This window comes from Cavia porcellus, unplaced genomic scaffold (assembly GCF_034190915.1).
Source record: "Cavia porcellus strain 051 isolate PalLab524CR breed Dunkin Hartley unplaced genomic scaffold, mCavPor4.1 scaffold_22, whole genome shotgun sequence".
In the NCBI taxonomy this organism is placed as follows: Eukaryota; Metazoa; Chordata; class Mammalia; order Rodentia; family Caviidae; genus Cavia; species Cavia porcellus.
The window spans coordinates 55,554,788-55,579,468 of NW_026947505.1; the positions used below are offsets into that span (position 1 = coordinate 55,554,788).

Consider the following 24,681-nt stretch of genomic DNA (forward strand, 5'->3'; position numbering starts at 1 on the left):
TGGACAGGCAAAGTAACATTTTTCTGCTAAATACAAAGAAACATGGCTGAGAGGAAGAAAAACTGGGAGAGACACACAATCTAGTGATAAACCTAGAGAACCATTTTGACTTATATATAGATGAGAATAATTAGTATCATTTCCTCTAAACTTTATTTAAATTTCCACACAGAGGAATGCTCTCTAATTTGCACTGTAATCTTTACGTTGTCCCGTAGCACTTACAAGTGTGTCTGGCACTATCTGTACAATGCCCTTTTTCTTTTGATTGTTTTTTCTTTATCTCTGATTTTATGGTTACTCAGGCAATTACTGGAGTAGACCCTGTGAGGACAGATGGGAAGAAAAAGATGAACAAGTCACAGTTGCTGATGCTCAAGTAGCAGACTAGGGTCTTGTCACTCACTTTAATGTTTGCACCAGATTTTACACTGGGGCTTAGACAAGGACCTGTTTTCCTGCACGTTGGGTGGGCCAACAGATGAAGGTTTTGTCTGGACGGAGGGCTTGGCATTCCAATGTCTGACTCAGGACAATGGTGGAAACCTCCCCTTCCCTGCCCATTCTTTTTTCTGTCTCAGCAACCCCTCTCAAGGAGAGAGATTGTGAGTAAGAGAATCAAAGTGGCATTTTGAAGCTTTTACTTAAAGGCATAATATTTAGCAATCTGCTATGCTTGCGTTAATACACGGGTTGAATTTCCTGCGGGTGACACTCTCCTAATCCAGCAATGTCATAAAGACAACCCATTGTGTGGGTCTGGCAAGTCGAGGACTGCAAGTCTGAGGGATGAGAGAACAGGAAAATGTTAACATAGAAAATGAAGCAAATGCAGAAGAAACTGAACTCAGCTCTCCTTCCCCTCAAAGCTACCTAAAACTTTTTGTTTAAAAAGGAGTTACTGAGATTATCATTGTAAACCTGTTTATCAGAATAAGCCTACATAGAATGAAGATAAAACCAGTAAGGAAATTAGCTAGAGATAAGGAACAGATTAGGAAGAGAAAGAAATACAGAGAAGGATGGAAATAGAGAGCAAAGAAGGAAAAAACAAAGCTCAGCGAAGACTCCAGGGTGAGATGACAGGGCAGCAGAAGGATGTGAGCATGTGGTCAGTCCTGGGGCAAGGAAAAGAGCCTCTGCGGCTCTGGCCAGCAGAAGTGGTGGACAGTATTCCCTTCTGTGAGCCTCTTCAGCTCTGGAGGGTGACACACAGGCAGTGACCATGGCCTACTCAGGTATCATGTCATCTACAAAGGACACCTTTTTATCTTGTGTAAACCTCATCTTGTCTTCAGCCTGTGGCTGGCTGGCTGTGTGCTGAATACCAGATCAACCCAGGACCATTAGGAGGTCAGGGATGATGTCCTGTGGCTATCCTGACTGATTCTGTGTGGAATGGGGACTCTCAGGTCTTAAAAATGTTTGGGCCATCTTTTATGTGCATCCCTCCTCTGCCAGTATAGCAATATTGTCTGTAACAACTCTCAAATCCCAAATATCACCTTAAAAGAAAATGAGTGGCATTCTAGTATTATAAGGGGGGCTAATCAAGGCACAGGTGTCAGAAGGGCTCACTTTATCCACAAGAAAATTCTTGCTCTGAACCTAAAGCTCTTCCTTAGAACTCCTGTCTTTATGGTTCTGCTTTGTCTAGAGTAACAGTCTTTCAGACATCTAAATATAGCTACTGCTTCTTTTTTTTTAATTTTAAAAACAAAAAAGGATAAAAATGATACAGAATTTCAAAAAATTGGAAATTAACACTAATTGATATATTGTATATTGTTCTCTTAGAGCAGTTGTTCAGATTACAAGATTTAGGCATAAAAATGATCAGACAATCGGACAAAGAAAACACAAAGTGTTCTTTTTGATGTTTCTTTTCTTTCTTCCTTCAGACTTTCTTTTGTTTCTTCAATCACCGGCTATAAGACACGCTTACAGACGCCCTCTCCATTCTCCATACTCTATGCACGAAGCTTTCAAATTTTTTCAGTTTTTCTCCTCAAATGTGCTTTTTTACTATACTTAGTGTGACTCACTACTACAGATGTCCACAAAGCCATTCCTGCTCTCTCTGGACACAGGACTGCTACTGTCAAAATTAGAATAATGTTAGCATTTTCAGCAGCCACTCTGTAGGGGAGAAAAATCCACAAACACTCAAGGATTACATGATGAAAGCTGTGACAGAAGCAGGAACTGTGCATGGCAATGACGGAGGACAAGTAGCAAATGTTGCCAGAGAGGAGCAAAAGAGCTTTTTAGAGAAGAGCACTCCAACAATTCAAAGTAGGAGTCCACCAGGTGTAGTCAGTGGGACCTCTTTTAAGGTAAATGGGAAGGATCTTGCAAAGATTAGCTGGTATGAGAGAACACAGTGGAATTGCTTTTCATTCCCTGCCCCTCTTTTTCAATTCCTTTCTCTATTTTTCTGGAGTTAGCTTTACTTCTAGATGTTCTTTTCTTTCACAGCCCAGAATACACCATGTTTTCCTATTTTCCTAAGTATTCCTGGCATGCAGTTGAAAGTTTGTCATATAACATTTGTTTAATTATTAGTATTAAGTAGCCAAAGCACTGGCAATGGTACTATAATAAGTTTTCAAGGTTGCTCTGCATTTCATGGATTGCATTTCTACTTCAGTGAATTGTTTGAATAGGATCAAAAATCAAGGGGCAACTCATGTGTCAAGTGGCAGCCAAGAGGCACTTAGAGCTGTGAGCTGGACCACAGCACAGTGCTCCGGTGGAAGCAGGGAGGTCTGCGCCCTCCATCGGCTGACCTGCTGTTCCCTTCAGTTCCTTTAGCCAGCAGAGTTTGAAACAAGGAACTTCAGGATTTCCAAATGGTTTAGCAGGGTATCACCCATAAACTCTGCTCAAGGTAGTTTCTCAGGCTCGAGAGCAGACAGGTTTGGAGCCTCGTCTTTGCAGGTGAAAGTCTGAAAACTATCCCACGTAGCAGCCACACACCTGTCATTTCATCTACTTGATCTTTCTCTGCCGTTAGCTTCTTGGCCAACCCAGCCTACGTCTGTGAAAAGGACACAGAAAGGCCAAGCTTCCCTTAGAGCTGTGACAGGTGAACAAAGAGACGCAACCTCCACGAGTCCCCCTTATGAAAGGGTAGTAGAGAGAACAGAGCTTTCAGTAAAGAACCCTAAACACCCCACCAGAAAGTCCCAAACAACCCTGAAAAGTGAGACTAAAACTACCAAAAGCTGACAGAGGGTAACAAGCATTACTTCCAACCCACACTTGTCCTTCTAAAAAAAGCCAACCAACTACTGAAAAAACCCCTGAAATATATGAAATCTAACATCATTAACATACTTCCTGTCCTCACATAGCTTATAAAAATGTTTCTGAGCTTTTCCCTGGCTCATTTACAATGATGAGAGGGAGCAAAAAGGAAATGCAACAGATGGCACCGAGGGAGGAGGTACTACCATCTCCTCTCGCAGTAATTTGTCTTCCCAGTAATTTATTTTGCTTGGGCAAGATTTCAAACATTTTTCAGATGTACCAATGGCTCATTCCTGTGCAAGAACAATGCAGATGAGATTCCTTTTAAAAGCTGCAGGTTATGAGAAATGTTTACTACTATTTTTGTTGTTTCTAAAAAAGATCACCTCGGCTTCCTTCTGACCCTCCCCAAGATGACTCTGAGAGAGGATCTAATCTGGTACTGATTCAGAGCTGACAGGTGGTACATGCATAATTAAAGATGACCTAACACAGAATGCTCTCATTCCTGGCATATTATCAGACACTTAAGCAAAGCAATTATCAGTAGGCAATCTTTTCTGTCAACAGAGATAGAGATGAAACATTTCTTCAATTAAGAAAATTCTGCAAGGATGCAGTATGTACCCATCTGCAAATACTTGAAAATCTTTAGAGTTTAATACTACTACATCAGCTCAGTGGAACACCTTTGGCCGTTCAACATGTGCTCCTACCCCATCCTTTCCTGAAAAGTCACACATCAAACATCAAATGTGGGAAAATTTGGGGGTTTTGTCAGAGTCCCTGATGTGAGCTGACAACGAAGTATCTGCAGTTTTCTTCCAGAGCCCTGGGGAGGTTTGCAAATATATTAAGCCTCTCCTAAGGGCTCAAAGCAAAAAAGGACAGGGTTCACATTAAAGCAAATTCAATTAAAATTTCTTTTCAAAGCAGGATTATCCTTTTCCCATGCTCTGCCAATGTCAGAATTATTATCAAGCTTTACAACTTCATCTTGAATTTAAGTCATTTACAGGATTTTTTCGTTTAGAAAATAAATATTAAAAGTAAGAAGGGGCTTCAGAAAACAGATTTCCCATTTCAGGTGGTGCACGAGGGAAGAGAGGCTGCATTTCCTAATAGAGTACTAAGATTTTTATAAATTACAGTGTATGTGCTTTATATAGATGAATGCATTTTACCTTTCCATAGAACAGAAATTGCTTTTACGTTACAGTGAGACAAGTGACTTTTCTTTTCTTTTTTTTTTTTTTTTAAGAGTTGTTTGAAGTTAATGGGTTTTTGAAGCCCATGTAAAAATTGCCTTTCATGAGACATAGAACTTCACAACGTTTGGGGAATATATTTTGCCACATTTCACAAGAGGTCTTATTGTTTAAATTCTTATATCCTTATGTCATACGTGAACAAACGACCTTTTGTTCACTTGAACATGTCTTTATAGGATCTCTGGTGGTAGAGCTATGTTGTTGTTTGCATTTTGTTCCTCATCAAGTCAGAACAAAAGTCTTTTTCTGCAACAGTGGGAACACGGGAACATGGCAGCAGTGTGGCAGAGTTGTCAGTTGGAAACACCATAATGATAATGTAAGTGAAGTGCTAACTTTAGTGGGCTGACTTCTGACAAGTAAATCACGTTCTATGGAAAAGTGTCTTCTACACAGCAGACTTTAAGGTAATGTAAGATAGAAGCACTTAATAGGACAATTAAGAATCATCTAGCAAACTATCACTGCAAGCGGACTCAATGCTTTTAAGATGTGCTTTACCTGCAAGGCACTCCATTCAGAACGTTAAGAACAAAATATCAGTGTCTTTGGGGAAAACAATCAGGTGGAAGGGAGGTGGTGATAACGGGATCATTAATGGGAGCTTCAGCAGGACTCAAAGCTCAAGTTCATTATATTTCTCAGAGCTAAGAATAGCTTCTGAATGAGTACTCACAATTCTCCACAGACCTATTTCTCCCAAAGAGCTCCCCCTTCCTCCCTTTCCAATTTTAATGTAAGACAAAAAAAAAAAAAAAAAAAAAAAAAAAGTACAGTCAGACACAGGTAGGGAGAAACAAAGGAAGCTCTTCAGAATGAAGAGATTGGAAACCAGGTCCACTTTAGATGCGGCCAAATCCCTTCTGTCAAATTCAATTCAGAAAAACCCGAAGATGTAGTTTGATAGCATGCTGCAGCAAGAAGCCAGGAAAAGGAAGTTGCACGTGTAATGTAGTAAACAATAAAACACATGTGATTTCCCAGTAGATGTCCTGGATGAAAAGAACACGTAATTACGAGGCAAGGTACATGCCTTCATTAAATTGAACATAAAACGTCTCCGTGCCATGTGTGGTCCTCAGTGTGGACAGACTTGTGCTCACAGACTTCTCAGTATTCACTAACTCTATACAAAAGTCAGGGATTCCTAGTTCTCTGGAACAAACCCTTATGACCCAGCAGGGATTCTTAGTTTCAGGGACAAACTCATCCCAGAACCCCTGACTTCTGTATGGCTTTGTTATATACATAATGTCCAAACTTATTAAATTATGTACTTTATACTTGTGTAACTTATGTCAATTATTCACCAATAAAGCTGCTAATGTGAAAAAGAAATATCTATTATACTGCCATTTTTTGTGACTACTTAGTATTCAATTACAGAGCATTATCAAATTTGTTCAACAATAATGGCATCTTGGGAAAATCTCACTGGTTTTAACACTGCATAAAGCTGCATCCACTTTTTAAATTTAAATAAGTAAATAAAGGACATTATCTTTAAAAAATGAAGTGACCAGGACTAATTTTAGAACACCTGGTGCTAGCTTTTTAAAGAACTAGCATTTGGAATCAAATTAGACAAAGGTGAAAAAGACCCATCTTCAATGACCTAAAAGGCAGTGTGGTCTAATCTATGTGCTTATATCCTTCTAATTCCTTCCTACACTGGCCTCACTGTACTTCAGGTGGGCAAAAGAAAAAAAGAAGTAAAAAGAAAAAAAACCACCCTAGTTTTTCTTTACAAGTCACACTCAAGGAACCAACTATTCTTAACTTTGAGTGATCTCATCAAAAGAAATTCTATGCACCAGTATGGTTTGCTTTAGGGTTGGAGGGTGATGGGAGGAAACTGGCAATACGAGAGAAATATGATATACATGTTCTTCTTAAGGCAGAAAAGAAACAAACCATGTTATTGAGAGAATGAGGACTAAATTCTCACAATGCATTTTTGCAGTTTACGAAAGAAAAGAAGGGCGAGCTCACAGCAAACACCTAACATCAGCCAAATGTAAATAACAAGAGAATGCAACTCTGATTTATAGAAACCAACTCACATTCATTCCCTTATGGCTAACTGTAACCTTTACCTCAAGCAGACACTATGTGCTTTCACATGTATTCAGCTGTCACTTGTATAAACTAATTAACAAAGGAGAACACAAAGTTCTCCAGGTAAAATGGAGACCAGTGCGTCTCTCCCTGCAGCCAGCTGTTCTCTATCTTCATCTAGATGCGGACAGCCTTCTCTTCCCGCCTCTCATTCCGACACAATGCCTTCAAGGTCTGTCTAAGTAATGTAATTTACTAGAGTGGAATTCCCTGGGTATCCTGTGCAGCACTTGGTGACAGTATCATTTATACTCCACAGTGTCATGGCCTGACACGGATATATCGGCCTCCATCCCTCATTCATAGCAGAGCATGCAATTTCACCTTCCACTGTGCCCTTCTGTGGAGTACGTGTGCAAATTTACTCCATTCAGCCCTAATTACAAACCTTGGTTGAAATGCTCTCATTAGATTTATATTTCTCACTCCGAATGTCAGACTTGTTGAAAATTCTGGTTTTCCCGAGGATTTATCCATTAGCAATAAACTCTAAAGCATTCCATAAGTAAGTGCATTAAACCAGCAATGTGAACATGCACTTAAAATGCGTCATTAGAGTAAATCTCCATTGCAAATGCCTTACATTATTCAACCAAAGGAATAATGAGTCCAGCCCAGCCAGTGCCCTTAAATCGCACATGAAGGATAGATAGGTCAGAACCGGCTGTTATGCAGGAGGAAGTGCGTGGTGTATCAACGGGATGCATTTCAGAATTTCTGTCATTCCTTAGGAAGGTGTGGGAGGGAATCACAGCCAGAGCCTAATTTGTCACCTTCTCTATGATTTTTACAGAAATTTTCGTCTGCAGCAAAATACAATGAGGCTGGCAAAGATAATGGGGCAGATGTATGTGTGGAGGGGACTGACGGTGATCCACAATGCCAGAAATCTTGAAAGTCACCTGGCATGATTTGCTTGGCTTAAATAGCATTCTTGTATTTTGCTCAATAGAGAAAAATGGACAAAGCAACACTAGACACACAAGAGGACGCCATATGTCATTTTAATAGACAAATCTTCCTGGCAGAGTTGGCCTGAGACATGTCTCCACTGTGGCCTAATGGCACCTGACATTAAAGACCCAGAAAATCTGATGATTATACTCATAGATAAATTCCAATCAGCAATGGTATCTTGGACACAGATGACAAGACAGCCCATGAAAAGTACATTTGAAGGGAAACAAAATGCACTGATAGATAAAAGTAAGCCATCACCACTTTCTATGCAGACCATGTATTCAGTTTTTTAGCATACTGGTCTCATTTATCACTTCTTGTCAAGTCTTACATGAGACAAAGTTAAGGTGCTGTCACAATTTCTTTTTTAATTTGATAAATGAAGAAACACCATGCCAGGAAGGTTATGGAGGAGGTTGAAAGAAGAATCTAATTTGAACTGTTAAAGGTCTTAAAGGTTAACTAAAAAAGTTACATGAAACATACAGTTATGACCTTACATCATAAAATAGACAATATATTTAATTTGCAATGGAAAACTTTGCTGGGCAGAAAAAGACTCCTAGAAAGACAGGTGTTTATTAGATGAAACAGAAAATGACTTGCACAATTAATGAAAATAAAAGCAAAGGTAATTGTTTTCTGCAGTTGGTCATCTAACTGATCAGTAACCAGAATTATAAAAGATGTAATATTTCTGTAGGAAACTGGACTACCATGTAAGCTAACTGCCTCTGAAGTTTTGTTTATTCCCACCTGAAATATTTAAAACCTATCTTGATTCCAACATCAGTATTCTCTCTTTCTTAATATATACCAGCAGGTACTACAATTAACATGCACAGATGTTAGAACTGAAATATCCATGTTTAAAGAAAATACATGGTGAGTAGGTAAAAATAACTGAATATGCTCAACACAGTGTTAATCTTAAAAGGAAAGAAAGCTTATATTGTTCTTTTTTAATTGCACAATAAGAAACATTTATCCAGATAGCATTAGTAACCTATAAAGAATCAAACTGCCCTGAAGATGCTGTATCTTTGATTCAGAAACAGTAAGTCAGAAGTTCATCCTTTGTCCATTTATACTCCAAGCATAGAGGGGAATCCCCAAAAGCCCTGAAATTCTTCAAAACATCTGTATGATGCAATTGCATGCTTAAAAATGACATCAGCTTCATTTTATGAAGCACTGACTTTATACTTCATGTATGTTAATCCCATGGGATTCTCACCCTATGAGGTAGCTCCTATTCTTGTTGCCATTTTCATATAAAGCCCAATAAGCCTTTGTGGTTAAGAAAATAGATCGAGGTCAATAAGGCAGCTCAGCAAAGATTTACTCTGGTGTCTTTTTTGCCCCAAAGCTTTCATCTCACTGTAACCACTGCACCACACTGTCCGCCACAGTTGGAGGAATGGGATTTGCAGTCTTCATTTCTCAGAGGCTTCTGGAATGACTGACCCTCTTGACTCATCTATTTCACGGATTACATCAAACCCAAAGGCTCAGAACACTTGCAGATATCTTCATTCTTTGGAAATGCCACAGCCGCTCAGTCAGTGGAAGGGGACAGCACCATCTCTAGGATCACGAAGGCATAAATTTCCCTAAGAATGCTGATGACATCCCTGTGTGGTATTTCTTCTAGCCACAAACTAACATGTTACATTTGCTGTGGGTGCAGTAGACTCAGATGCCAGAGGAACCGGAGTTTTTACTAGGTGAATTGCTCTCCCACAAAGCACGGAGAGGGAGGGTCCCACAGGGCAGCTAAGGGCTCTTCCTGGATCCCTGAGACCCTAAAGCCTCTCCCTTCCATTTTCCATTTACAGCAACTCTGAGAGACCCTTTCCTCACCATTTTATGAGCTTACAATAAACAACTTTCTAACAATGGGCCAAGACGGTAGATGTCGTAAGGCAGCATGTCCAACAAGGCATTTTGTTTCAAAAAAGATTCAAGGGTTCCACCGCCCCTTTCATCTGTTGATTGTCACGATTTGTGTACGTATGAGTTTGGTCTTTCTTCCTCCACAAGGGGAAAATGCTGATAAACTATCACATGTAGAGAAATATCGCGAAGCCTTGGCTGCCTTTTGCTATTTAAACAGAGACACATTTATTACCCTTTATACCACTTACCAAACAGATGCAAAGATGTGGGCAAACCAGTCATCAGAATTAACAGAGTGATTTTGCTTGCACTACATATTCTGATTTGTATGAATCTTATTTTTAGCCAGGCACAAAGGGCAATAAATGGAAAATGTTATTCTAACCACTACTTTTTCTGGGCCACCCACACTGCTCCACCTACCGCACAACTTTACAAATGTAAAAAACCCAACCTAGGGTTTGTCCTAACAAGGGATGCAAAGTGGCTAAAATGTGTGACATTTTTTCCAGTTAGTGTTTGTACTTTCATTCTTTTTCTGTATCAGGACTTTCAGGGAAAACAAGGTTGACTTATTATCTCTGGGCAAGTTCAAAGTCTCTAAATTGGTTTGTAATTCAGTGTAGAGACAAACCCCAAGAACGGCATGCAAGGAAGCATACTTAAAAACTCTTCCGTGCATTCAGGAAGGTAATACCCACAATGTTTTATTTTGAAACAATAATGATGTTTTAAAAGTTTTTCCAGTTAACAAAAGTAATATTATAAACATAAACATTTCTAAAACAGAACAGGCTGTCAGGAATAATTTTTCCAGACTTAAACTAATAGCATTTGTTTTAGACCTGCTTTTCGTCTGCAGTGGACAGGACTTACCAAGGCACAACATCCACTTATCAACTTTTCCTTTGTCTCTGTCTGCCTTACACACACTTTACCATCGTGCAGCCTGACACTTACCGAGCATTAACTCACACATGGATATCACTGCAAAGTGAAGCACTGGATGTTTAGAGACAAACCACTTTAACAGCAATTACGAGGGAAAACATTGATGAAGACAAGGTCTGCTGGGCCACAAAGAAGACAGAGATGAGAGGACTTCTGATTCTCTTCAGATTTTTAATGAACGTTATCAAGGTCTCAGAGTATCATTCAAAAGGCACAACAGCAAACATGCAGTGAGTGATTAATAGTTAAAAGTCTACTTCAAGAAAATAATGAAGACACAAAAGCAGCCAACTCTGATAAAGGTAACTTTACCTGTATGCTCGCTCATTATCCAGAAACTAGAGGAAATGTCCTGTCATCCTCCGGTAGCTCACACACACCCAGTGCTAACACCTTCTTCCGACAACGCACAGCGCAGAACAGCACTGAAGTGATGCCTCAGAAAATCGTTCTTAGGTTTTAGTCCACTATCGTCAGAACTTCTGGCTTGGGTTGTAAAAACTCAGGCAATTAAGTATTACGAAAAAGTGGGTCATACACCACTGAGAAACAACCACACCGCCCCCAAATCAGACTCCAAATGACTGTGCTGTGACAAGGTGGGAGGGGTCTAAACACAGCGAAAGCAAAACTTTTATGTGGTGAGGAGCATTTTACTTTTCACTGGTTTAGGTTAGAGAAAGTTAATCTCAATGTCAACTACAAAGCCAGCTATCTTTTAGCGTGTTCTTGAAGTTATATGAGAAGTACAGGCTGTTAATGTAATGGGAAATTCAGATACAATATCATAAACAGTCTGAGGGACAATCTCAGGCTTAAATGACGTCCCACTGCCAAATGGTGAGCTTTGTGACTCACTGAAATAAGGTGCTCAAACTGAAACCAAAGTCGAAGAACCAAATTCTCATTATCCACACGAACATCTCCTTCTCCAAGACAGGATCACAGTACTGTACACCACTTCCCCTCACCTGTACCCAACCGGGACACTGAAAACCACTGCAGATTGTTATTGAAGGATCCTCCCACCGTGAGAGATGAAGATAAGATGCAGTTACCTGCCACTGAGGGCACAGAGTATTAATTCAAATCAATGCATGTGGAGTCCCTGTTGTATGTGAGGACACAAAGCACCTGACGGGATGATGACAGAAGTTTCTGCTTTCAAGGAACTTCATGACTTAATACAGGGGCTGGCCAAAGATAAGCTATGTTTTTAAAAAATGAAACCTTTTCTAGCAGATGCTTCCTAAATATTGCCTATTTTACTGACCTAAGGTTTGTAGATGATACTTGTCAGATGAATTTTTAATGATGACACAAGGTTTATCTGGGGTTTCCATGAGTCCTTCTTAATCTGGCTGAGGGTAAGGATTCATCTCAACCCAAAGGCCGAGTGCTCTCTGAGGACAGAGATCCCAGCGCAATGCGCACTGCCAAATACCGCACCAGAGTAAACTGAAGAGGGGCTTCTCGAAGGAGGACAAATACATAAAGTTGAAAAAAAAAACTCTCTGGTTTTGAGCACAAGAAGGCAGATATTCGAATGAAACCCTCGTTACATTCAATTATAAGATCAATTATAAAATTGGAATTTTATTGGCATATATATTGCTTAGATTGTGGGCAGAAATGGGGGAATCTGGATGAATCAACTTTCTGTTTCTTCTAAATAGGCTTATAGCACATTGTTAATATTTTAAATAACCAGAACAAGTCTGTGTACAAGTGATCTTTTTATGACTCCAGAGACTCACAAAAATCTTGCAAGGTTATACTGGGCAACAAGGAAAAGACTAGAGGTATCGTAATTCTGGACTTCAAGTTATACTACAAAGCTACACTGATTAAATACAGTATGATATTGGCAGAAACCAAACCAAACCAAACCAAACCAAACCAAACCAAACCAAACCAAACCAAACCAAACCAAACCAGGCTTGTGGCTCTGTGGAACAGGATAGAAGACGCAGAGATAACTTTATCTTTGACAAAGAAGTAAATACTTTTGCTAGAGGAAAGATGACCTGTAACAAATGGTTCAGAGAGAAGTGGCCATCCACAGGACATGCTGAAGACTGACTCCAGACCCTCAGGTCTCACCACACACTAACTAAAATCCAAAGGATCTAAGATCCAAATATTAAAACAGAAACAATCCGAAGGAACAACGTAGAGGCAAAACTCTTCAAGACACAGGCAAAGATTTTATGAACACAAGCGATAATACCAAGAATCAACAAATGGGTTCATATCAAGTTAAAAGCTTCTACATAGTGAAGGAAACCCTAAAGCAGTAAAGGGACCTACAGAATGGGGACATTTATTTTTTTGCCAGGTACTTATTAAATAAAGGATTAAATCCAGAATATGTAGAAATTTTTAAAAAATTAGTGCCTCCCCCCAAATTTAGAGGCCTAATCAACAATGGGTATCTGAAATGAATAGAAACTTTTCAGATGAAGACGTGCAAATGGCCAATAAATACATGAAAAAATGTTTAACACTGCTGACCATCTAAAAAATTCAAGTTAAAATAACTCTTACTCCAGAAAGAATGTCGATACTTAGGACATCAAATAATAGCAAATGCTGGAGAGGCTCTGGGGGTGGGAAGGAGGATACCTTCTTATTGGTGCGAGTATAAACTGCCACATATACTATGGAAATCAGCATACAGATGCCTCAAAAATCTAAAAATATAAATTCTATTTGACCCAGCTACTGTATTCCCTTATGAGGTATTTTTCCTGAAAGAGAAACAGACATCATATTAAAGTGATACACACACATATTTACAGTAGCACAGTTCATAATACTTGAATTCTGGAAACAGTCTAAATGTCTATCAACAGATGAATGGATGAGGAAAATGTATTTATGTATGATGGAGTGCTACTCTCCATCATAGGGATAAACTTGGGTCTTCTGCAGGGAATGGATACACCTTAAGAATATAATGTGAAGTGAAGTAAATTAGATGCACAAGGTTAACTATCATGTGGTTTCTCTTATATGAGAACACCAATATATAAATTAAGTGCAAAAAAAAAAAGAACAGACAGTAGGGAATTATGAGATGGATCTTTAGCGTATTGGAAGGGAACTGAAAGATGGAGGGAGGAAGAAGGGGAAGGAAAGGAGACAAATTAAAGAAAAGTAGGGGGGGGCATTGTGAAGCGCTGTGTAATTGCACTGAGTCTCTACAAAGAATGTGATCATCGTGTACTGTCTGTCTACATGTCTACCCATATACATATATATAGGTATATACATATACCTATATATATATACCCTATATATACACACACACATATATACATACACATATACATATATTTCCAAGAGGTACAGGTAGAGAGAGGGGAGAGGGTTAAAAGGAATTAAGTGGATGCCCATGTACCAATTCTCCACAATGAATGTACTCATACTGTACTGCAGATAAGTATCAATTTAAAAAAGTCTTGCAGGGCTTTATATTGGTAGGATGCTGAAATATAAATACCGATTGATAGAAAATTCCACCTGCTAAAGATACTGGTGAGTCCACACAGGCACAGTATCTCTTCTTAAAGGGCTGATTAATATAATGTGAAGGGAAAAATAAGCAATAAGGAGATCATTATCCTATAAAATGACATCAAACACTAACTTGTGGCATATAATTAGTGTAGATTACTGCTTATACATCTATAATTAGTTGGTTAGCTGAAAAATGCCTGGAAAGATATAACAAAGTATGAGTGAATAGGTATCTGGGTAACCAAATGATAAGTAACTTTCCCTATTTTTATTCTTTCTGTTGGACAAATTATGCAGTATAACTACATGTAGTCATGTGTTACCTAATGGCAATTTGGTCAACAATGAACAGCAAATATAAGTTATTATTTGGTATGCTTTAACTGTGCATATTCTATGATGCTCACACGATGACGAAATGGGTTAACTATACATTGCTCAGAACATATCTGTGTCATGAAGAGATTCATAAATGTATCACTTTTTTTAAACTTCTGTTTTAATAAAAGAACAATTATTTGCTGACTAGCTTTTTCTAGAAATTAAGAAATTTTAAAACATAGGACTCTATAATAATCTGGCCTGGCAATAAGGCATGGAATGTGGAAAAATCTACATGAACAATGAACTATAATTTCTATGTAAGCACCGTAAGAATTCTAAAAATCCTGCTGTCCTGCAAAGCTTTGCAAATACCATTCTTGAGCAGAGGAGTGTAAGTGACTGTTCTTACCACAGTTCCTGGTCTCAGTACTTTCTGACTGCAGAAAAGCTGCAGGTCCCAGCCCACTGTAATGATCAGTTTATTGTTTTTTTTTTTGTTTTTTTTTGTTTTTTTTGGTACTGGGGATCGAACTCACAACTTTGCACTAGCCAGGCAGGTACTTAGGCCACTGAGCTAAATCCCTGGCCCTGCAATGATCAGTTTAATGAAGTGTCCTTGCATTCCCTCTGTAAATCAGGGGAGGGAGAGAGAGAGATTGATACAGAGAGAACAAGAGCAACAGCGAGGCAGATCCAAGTAAGAGCACACAAATGATTTCTTTCAAAATCTAACAGATTGGAAATGGTTGGAATGAACTGACAAGCCGTTTTTGCTACGAGTTATATCACTTGGTAGACAGCTTCACAGTGCAACGTAGCTTTATATTATTTGGAGACTCACTGGGAAGGAATATCATCTGAAGTTTCTGACTTATATATCTACATATATCACCATGCCAGGAACATCACCTTTCTCTGTCCTATTAGCATGAATGCAAAGAATGAAAACAAATTTGGTGATGCCATGAGCAGAGCATAATTGTGAAAAATCTGTTACAAATAACCATATTGAACATTCTTAAAAAATACAATTAGCCTTAACATTATAGTTCCCCAAAGACTAGAGAAATTAATACACAGGTTCATGAAATTATTTTATTATGGCATTCTTTTTTTTTCTTTGTCACTGTGCAGTTCAGGCTGGCCTTGGGCTCACTTTGTAGCCCAGGCTGGTCTCAAACTTGCAAACAACTCTCCTGCCTCAGCCTCCCAAGCGCTGGGATTACAGAAGTGCACTACCACGCCTGGATCTATTATGGCACTCTTAAAACCAATTAAGTTATAATTTGTAGATCACTTTTAAACATATACAAAAGACCTAACTTTTTAACTTCAGCACTGGAAAAATAGTACAGGCAAAACTTGCACAGTTTCTCAAAATAGAATAAAAATGAATGTTTTCTTTTCCTATCCTCATTCAATAAAATCTTAGTTAACTAGACTATTTGAAGATAAAGACAAATTTCTGGCTGACAGCTAGAAAATGCTTTCTGCTGAAGGTCTTTCCAAAGCTGTTTCTTTTCCTAATTATACAGTATTTAACTATTTCGGTGATTCAGCAGGTCAATGTCATCAGCTACAAATATCCTCCAGTGCATATCCCCCCCACCCTTCACTAGAAACCAAAGCTATCTTGTTTTCTGAGTCTTTATCTCTGAAAAAGGGAAGTGGGGTATGTGCGGCAGGGTGGGGTGTATGGGAAAGGTTGGGGTGCGGTGGGGAAGTATGAAGGTTAATTAATTCAGGTTCTGGTTAGTTGGGTTCCAGGTAGCTAACCCATCAGTAAACATGAATTCAAGGTCTGGAACCAGGCACCTCTGAGTCATAAGAAAAAGAGGGCCTGCAAGGCAGGCATAGCGGCGTATGCACTCTGAGAGGCTGAGATCAGAGGACCGCAAATTAGAGCCCAGCCTGGGCAACTTCGTGATTTAGTGAGATCCTGTTTTGGGGAAAAAAAAAAAAAGCCAGCCAATTAGGAGGGTCACCAAATTATTATTGCTGTTATTATTGCTTTTCTCTATCTCACATCACTTTGTCTGGCTGTCAACCAGTTCATTGGTCTTTGCTTGAGGGAGTTTGTGTCCTCAATGTGCCCTCTAAACTCGTGAAGTTGATTTGTTTTGATTAGATATTGTATCTGTGCCATTTCTATGCAAGTTCAGGTTGTATGCCAGAGATGAGTAAGTTCTTAGATTTTTCTTTCTTACATTTACTGACCTAGATTTTTTTTCTACAAAACCCTGTAAATCAGAATGTGGTAGCACATGCCTGTAAATCCCAGCATTTGGGGGGCTGAGGCAGGATTGCCACTAGTTTGGGGCTAGCTTGGGCTACCCAATGAGACTTTGTGACCAAAACCAAAACAAAGAAAATCTTTTTAATTCTAACAGCATAACTCACAGAATTAGAGAAAACAATCCTACAATTAATTTGGAACCATAACAGACCTAGAACAGCAAAGGCAATTCTAGGCAACAAAGGCAAGGCAGGAGGCATCATAATCTCTGACTTGAAGTTATACTACAAAACTACAGTGATAAAAACAACATGACAAAAGCAAACACACCAAACAGATGCAAAGATCAGTGGAACAGATTAGAAGATGCAGAAAGAAGGCTATACTCAGACACCTTATCTTGACAGAAGTGTCAAACATATTCACTGGAAGAAATTTAACCTCTTTAAGGGTGCTGGAAAAACTGACTATGCATATGTTGAAGATAAAAACTGGACCCATATCTTTCACCATGAACTAAATTTGAAATGGATCAGATCTAAACAGAAACATTAAATATGTTGGAAGACAAAATAGGTCAAACGCTTGAAGACACTGATATAAGCAAAGACTTTATGAATCAAATCCTGATGAATCAGGAAGCACTATGAAGAATCAACAACTGGGATCTCATTTTATTAAAAAGCTTTTGCACAGCAAGAGAAACTACCAACAGAGAGAAGAGACAACCTACAAGTTGGGAAAAAATATCTGCCAGCTGTTCCTCAGAGAAAAGGACTACTATCAAGAACATATAAAGAACCAAAAAAAAAAAAATCAGATTCCCAAATTCAAAGACCCCATCCAAAAATGGGCATCTGAGATGAATACATGCTTCTCAGAGGAAGAAATACAAAAAGCAAATAAATATATGAAAATGTTCAACATCATCAGTCATTCCAGGGATGCACATTAAAACGACACTGAGATTCTATCTCAGCCAGGAATGAATTGCTATTATCAAGAAATCAACCAACAACAAATGCTGGAGGGGCTGTGGGGAAAAAGGAACCCTTGTCTTCTATTGGTGGGAGTGTAGACTTGTGCAAGTGTTGTGGAAATCAGTGTGGAGACTCCTCAAAAAAGGGGGATTAGAAGCCCCATTTGACCCATTCACCTGCTGGGTTTCTTACGAGAAGAATTAAAAACATCGGACCACAGAGATATATGTGCACCCATATTTATAGGAGCACAACTTGTATAGCCATATCTTGGAAACAACCCAAATGTCCACACCAACTGAAGAATGCATAAACAAAGATGTGGTGATTTTATACAATGGTGTACAATTCAGTCTTAAAGAAGGATAAACTTGAGACTTTTATAGGTAATGGATGCAACTCATGACCATATTTAAAAGTGTAGTAAATCAGACTCACATGTGTAAACATCGTACTGTCTTCCTAGTATGAGGAGCTGAAAGTGCAAATGTACAATAGATACTGTGAAAGGGGAAGAAACTGTTCAAAAGGAATGAGAAACTAAGATGTGGGGAAGGAGAAAAGAAGGAAGGGAAAAGCAAAAAACAAACAAAACACCAAAATCAGAAACATCCCCCCAAACACACACATACATATGTACAAGTTAAACTATTAATTTCTCTTAATTCATTGAAAAGAAAGGTTTATACTGATTGTTCAAATAATTAAATGCTTAGATCTTATACTTGAGTATCTAATTTAAGGATAACAATGCAATGTATTAATCACTGTTACAGTACTATTATCTTATTTTGAAATTTTGTCTTTTCTGTTTAAAATACAATTTAAAAAGTTTTATGTGCAGTTTTCTTGATAACATAGTAACTGACTCAGAAAGCTTTGCTGCTTTGGTCTAGTGTTCAATTGAAAAGCACAGTCTGATTTTAAGCAGGACTGGAAAGTTTGGTATAAACACGAGGAGACTAGATGTTGTTTAACTTTGATGACTTCATTTTATCTCCTTTGTGTCTTACACTATTTCCTTAAGCCAAATTTACATATGCATGTGTGCGTGTGTATGTGTACTCACATATATATAATCTTGGTATCTCAAGAAAGGGTGATAACTGAGCAGAGTGGTTTTGGAGCTTCTAAATAGTTCCCTGTGTAATACCCTCCAGGAACTCTGTCCCTGGTCAGTCACAGGAAGAGGTCCTGACAGTAGTGAAGGAGACCTGAAAGCTTCATGTCTGTTAGACCTGACAGGAATTGGCTGGATGTTTTTCAAGGTGGCTTTCGCGACACAGAATAAAAAGCCAAATCAAGAAAAGTAGGGCCCAATGAACTTAACCCAGAGGACTAAATCCTGTGTTATCCACGATGACTGGTCACTCACTCCCTTATTGTGTGACTTATAGTCAAATAAATTTCACTCAGTAGTACAGATGAAAGACCTTGGGTATCATGTAGAGAATATAAAAATCAATTACAATAATAAGAGGCCCCATGGCAGGCAAACCAGCTGCTATGAGTTTCCTCTCAAGTATTTCCCTTTCTGCTGCTCTGAATGCTGATAAATCTGCATTCCCTCCTCCCTACGTGTCCACCTCCACTGTCATGGCCACAGCCAGGCACACAGTGCCATCACACTGTCCACACAACTGTGAGCATGGGCTTGCTATGACACCTAACTGGAGGAGCCGGAGCATCCCTATGACAGCCACATGCTTCTTGTCATCCCAGAGAAGGAGGCTTCTTCTACGTGTAAATGTTATTTTGGGAGAGACTGAAATGTTAAACCCTGCTGTTGAGCATTAGTTAGTTATTCTGCACAATGTTGCTGGAAGGAAGGAAAGCCCTGGTATCCAGGATTTTAAAAAACTGTGGTAAAAATGTGAATAACATAAAGTTTGTCAGTGTAGGTCATTTTTAAATACAGAGTTGATGGCATTAAGAACATTCACATTGTTGTGTAGTCATCACTACCAGAACTTTTTCATCTTTCTTGATCAAGCTCTATATCCATTATATAGTAATTTCTCAATCCTCTCTCCCTCCAGCACTTACCATCTGACAGTCTTAACCATCTGACAACTCTCAGTACACAGTACCTTGTGTAAATGGAATCAGTTAATCCTTCTGCAACTGGTTTATTTTATGTAGCATTTTTAATATTGAGTCTCATTTTTGGTAATATGTATCTGAATTTTACATCTTTTAAAGGTTTAATAATATTTGACTGTATGCATATGTCACGTTTTTGTTTATCTGTTGATGTGATGATAATATACTTGGGCTGCTCCTGCCTTTTGGCTATAGGATGATCTGAATAATGTTGCTATGAATATGGATGTAAAAACATAAATCCATACTTACACTCGAGTATATACTCAGAAGTGGAATTGTTGGATCACATGGTAATTATGTTCAGTTTTTTGAGGGATCACCATGCTGCTTGGTATTCAGTATTTTTAAACTATTTTTAAGAGCAGTTTAAGGTTCACAGTAAAACTAAGCAGAAAGTGAAAAAGGTTTTCATGTACTCCCTAATAGTACTCAAGGAGACACTCTAGGCTACTATAGTGGTGGATCTACAGCACGCATGCTGCAGCGGGCTGTCTGTTATCACCAAAAGGTTTGCCATCATTGTCTAGGTCTTTGGTGATCAAGTTTTCTCTTCAAGGGCATAGGGGTGATATAGTCTCGTCAGAAACTGAAGCTTGATTCCCCTGAGTAGTCACAGAAACCTCCTTTCAACCCTGACCTGTAGACATGAAACCAACTGAGAGCACAGGTGATTCTGTAAGAAAGCTTGATGTGTAAACATGGAGACTCACAGATTTCAAAGCATGAGGGAGCAAACATAAGGACTGTTCCATCTGAGCCCTTTCTTTCACTTCATGAGGATGTGGCATAAACCAATAACTTTCCTCCCAACAATGCTGTGCAGATAGTGCCTGACAGAGATGTTAAAAGTTTGTAGGGTGGAGTAGTAATAGATAATCACATCACTGGCATCTCTGTCAGCCCTAATACCAGCCCAGTTCTTCTTTGGGCAGCTCTAGAAGACATCACTGGATTAATTTCATTATAAAACACTCATCACTTAGAACTTTTTCTCTTGTTTTTCTGCCTTGTAAGTTTTATTTTAAACACATGCATTTAAAATTTATTTTCAGGTTTTTGGTTCTATGAATGTCTAGGCGATGGCTATGGTTCTTCTTTACATAGTTGCTTGGCAACTGCTTTATTAGCAACGATTATTATTATATTCAAGTAAAATATACAAAATTACAGTGCTGTTTTCACAGATTTAAAATGTCCAGCAATTTCTCAGACATTCCTGGACAGTATTACACCATTTTTACTCATCCTGATTCAATAAAACCAAAGAAAGTGTTTGAAACTCCTACAATGAAAACTCTCAGGTATATGTATATATCTGTATGTGTGTACACATGTACCCAGGTATGCATTTGTTTACCTAAACTCTTCTACTTTTTTCTATTAATGTGGAGTAAGTCGCTCTTGTCTTTGGAAGAAAGGCAACTGGCTATGTGAAAGCTAACACGATATACCCCAGTCCTCAAAATACATCCCCCAAAACTCTGGACTTGATGATTTGGATCCTTGTTGGAGGTGTGCCTCCTATCACACGTGTTTTGTATCAAGTCACAGTTCAGCATATGAGGGAGGGACAGTTCTATGATAACTCACTTTGAATGGGAGCAACATATTTCCCAACCCAGGGGCAAAAAAAGATTTTCTTTCTTGAGTGTATCTGAATACATGCTAAGCACACCTGTAGAAGAACTGTGACCGTTATTTTTAAGGTTAATAACAACACTATTAGTCACACCTTCTGCAAACCAGGGGCAAAGAATGACTGGGTAGCAGTAGGTAAGCTGACATGGAACAGTGGCGTTTCTCTCTACTGTGAAACCTGAAGGTCCTGAGCAGAATTTAATTTTCTCTTTCCTGAGATGTGTAAAGCATGAAATCTCTTAATTTAATGGTATTTAATACTGAAGTACACAGTTTTTACCTTTACCATTCAGCCTTCCCATCACACAGAAGGCAGCTGTTCTCAAAGTGAGGAGCCCTGGAAACTATACAGGCATCACTTGGCAACTTGTTAGCAAAGCAAATTTCTGGCCCACACCATCCTGATCCACTGAATCAGAAACTCTAAGTGTAAGGCTCAGCAATCTGTACCTTACTGAGCTTGCCAGGTGATTCTGATGCAAGCTAAAGTTAAGAATCAATGAGTTAGGGAACTGCCAATATGCAGATTCTAATCCTCGCTCTCCTTAGCTCAACTGTAACTCTCAAGATACTCTATTAAAAGTAATTAGTGTGAATGTAGGCTATTTGTTACTATCACCTAAGAAAATATTTGTCACTGTTTCATTAAGGAAAAGAAACCCTACACAAAACTTACATATAATTTTTCCAGGTCCTGTCCTGGCTTCGAGTCTTAGGATGCGGGGAACTGGGCGAAGGGAGAGATGAGAAGCCTACAGCAATCCATTCAGACATGGACCCCAAAGTTTTGCAGGGCAATCTTGTGGTAAGTCAGTAACTGTCCACCTATTTGGAGAGGAAAAGTTGTCCATTAACAGAATAAACTTCGCATGTGAATACCCCTCCCCATCAATACCCTGTTTCATTCTTTATGAGCTCTCTATTAATTCTGTATCTCTTGACCAACACACATAAATACAGTATGACAAAACAGCCCAAGATATTAATGCCTGGCTCCACCCAGGTGGAAGCCCTATTCTGAGGTATTTCTTTAGGGAAGCTCCCAGAAAGAGCTAGGAAACAGGTCAGTATCCAGTTATCTACTTCTCAATTCATCTCACGAATTCTGTCACATTTAAGAGACACGTGGCTGTTGTAACTAGGAGAAACTCTGGGAAAAAAATGATTAGTTTGTGAATTTGGACTGAAATGAAGTGATTCTTAGATGCCTCAAATGTGTTTAAAATTAGTAACTTTTTTCCTGCTTGTGAGTGAACACATGGTTATCATAAAGCATGCAGAAAAGACAAAACAGCACAATGAAAGAGAAATAGTAGGCTGACGTTCATAAATCACTAACAAAGTGGCTCATAACCCCTTCACTGGAACTCCCGCACGCGAGAAATCTCAGAATTCAGGCTTTTTTGGATTTTAGAGAATAGCATATAAAATTATTTCTTATCACTCTAAGACAATCTGGAATAGCAACCGTATGCAAACACACTAAATATTTCTGGGTAAAATCTGAGGCTTGCACCGAGTGTGGCAAATCAGAGCCATTTATAAATTCAGGTCAGGTTTTTGTTTTTCTTTTTCTTTTTTTCCCCCTCTAGTTTTTGCGGTGCTGAGGATGGAACCTAGGACCTCACCCAAATTCTACCAGACCAGGTCTTCCCACCAAGGAAATTACAAAAATAAAATAAACCCCCAAACAATTTGGATTTAGAATTGGAGGTAAGGGATTGTGGGCTGGTATTCTTTCCAGACATGCAGACATTTGCAGAGTTTTGTCCCTACTTTTTTATTTAATTCTGAAGTAAAACGAGAGTTATCTGAATGTGAATATTTCTCCAAGTTATTCAAATTATTCAGAAAATGATTATAATGTCTATATATTCCTGAACTCCACAGAAATACATTTTATTTCATGAGTTTCTACAGTTTTGGAATTATAGAAATTTTTGGTACTGCAAATAAACAATTTGAGAAATGTATGTGGTTATCGGAGTCAGAATTTCTTAACACTTTTTTTTTCTCTCTTTGGAACTGGGGATCACCCTCAGGACCTCATGCTTGCCAGGCAGGTGCTGTGTCTCTGAGCTATACCACAGGTCATGAATACTTTCTTAGATGAGAAAAAGAATCACGGAGCCAAATGGTGTGAACTCATAAGTATTTGGATAACTTCCCAGAGAGCCTCAGCAGCTCACGATCTTTTCAACAGCAGGCGGGCCGCGGTGATTTGCTAATTACCAGCTTTATGGTAGGAGCAGAAAAATACACCTGCAACTCACACATCTTACAAAGTTCTAATTTAGTGATGACCAACAGGATATAAAGTAGAATATTTTATTTTTACTTTTCCTTACATGGAAAATAGTAGCTCGCTGTATGTTTCTATAAGAGAAATGGGATTAACGTAATCAAAAGGTCCTCATGAGGTCAGGCTGAGTCAGACGTGGACCATGGGACCACTGCTACCCATCCACAGAGTCTTCATGTGGAAGTGCTTGACAGTTTGGAAATAATTCACATGTTATCTGCGGGCTGAGATACTGAGGCCTCGTGCTCTCTTCCTTTCGGTGTTTTCTTTTTCTCTAGAGGTTTTTGCTGTTTCTCAGCACGGTGTCAGAGAGCAAAAAGAGATGTAAAAACAAAAATCAACTCAAACAGACTATTAATGCTGGCTAGTTGTTCATACACTGTGGCGTGGTTTCTGACGCCATGTGGCTCCCACGCATTATCTCGTGCAAGGCTGCATGCACCGGTATAAAACCTGGTCGCTGGCAGAGTGTGTGTGTACTCACTCATCAGTCCTCTCTACTACTTGGAGGAATGTGAGCTTTGGAAGAGCACAGATCTATCTGAGCCTAGTAACTCATCACCAAGACAACTCCAAGCCCAGGTATAAACCACAAGCTTTACCTTTACACCCATTTGTCAGCACCATCTATAGTCTCTATCTGAAGCAGGGACAGGAGTGTGAAGACCATGACAGTAAACCCTTTGAAGGTCCTATACGGTGGGCAGGAAGAAGGCTGTATTTCTTAGAGCACAATAAAGAGGTAACTTTGATGTACAAATCAGGGCATACATGGAAGACAATATGAAGGCATATATACAATATACACTGTAAAAAGCAAACATGTAATATATTTTCCCAAATGTGACTACAAATTAGGATTTCCAGGGAAGGGCTTCCATATCCAAGTTCTATTGATGACTTTTTCTAATAATTTTTCTTTCTTTTTCCCTCTATATGAATTTAACATTATGGGATAATTGGTTTAGAGACTTTCCTGATTTTCATATACTAATAAAAGGATACTGAAAAAGATATTTCTGTGTTATTGGAATGAAATAACTTGATTCCATAAATCTATAAATTCAGTTTCTACAACCAGTAGGTACTATAAAATGGCTAAAATTTGGAGAGAAGGGAGTC

The 24,681-nt window shown here is 38.8% G+C and overlaps 1 protein-coding gene across 6 annotated transcripts in view; it reads right to left on the reverse strand.

Moving 5' to 3' along the window:
• The window catches only part of Bach2 (BTB domain and CNC homolog 2), a 342,094-nt gene that overhangs the window by 133,149 nt on the left and 184,264 nt on the right, over positions 1-24,681 (reverse strand). For 2 of the 6 annotated variants that reach the window (XM_063233247.1, XM_063233248.1), the window contains exon 3: positions 21,934-22,082. The exons of 3 other annotated variants lie outside the window; for them this stretch is intronic. The gene's annotated coding sequence lies outside the window, so the exon portion shown is untranslated. Of the gene's footprint in view, positions 1-10,763; positions 13,215-21,933; positions 22,083-24,681 lie in introns of those variants that run through there. One more of the 6 variants, XM_063233249.1, reaches the window with a different exon arrangement.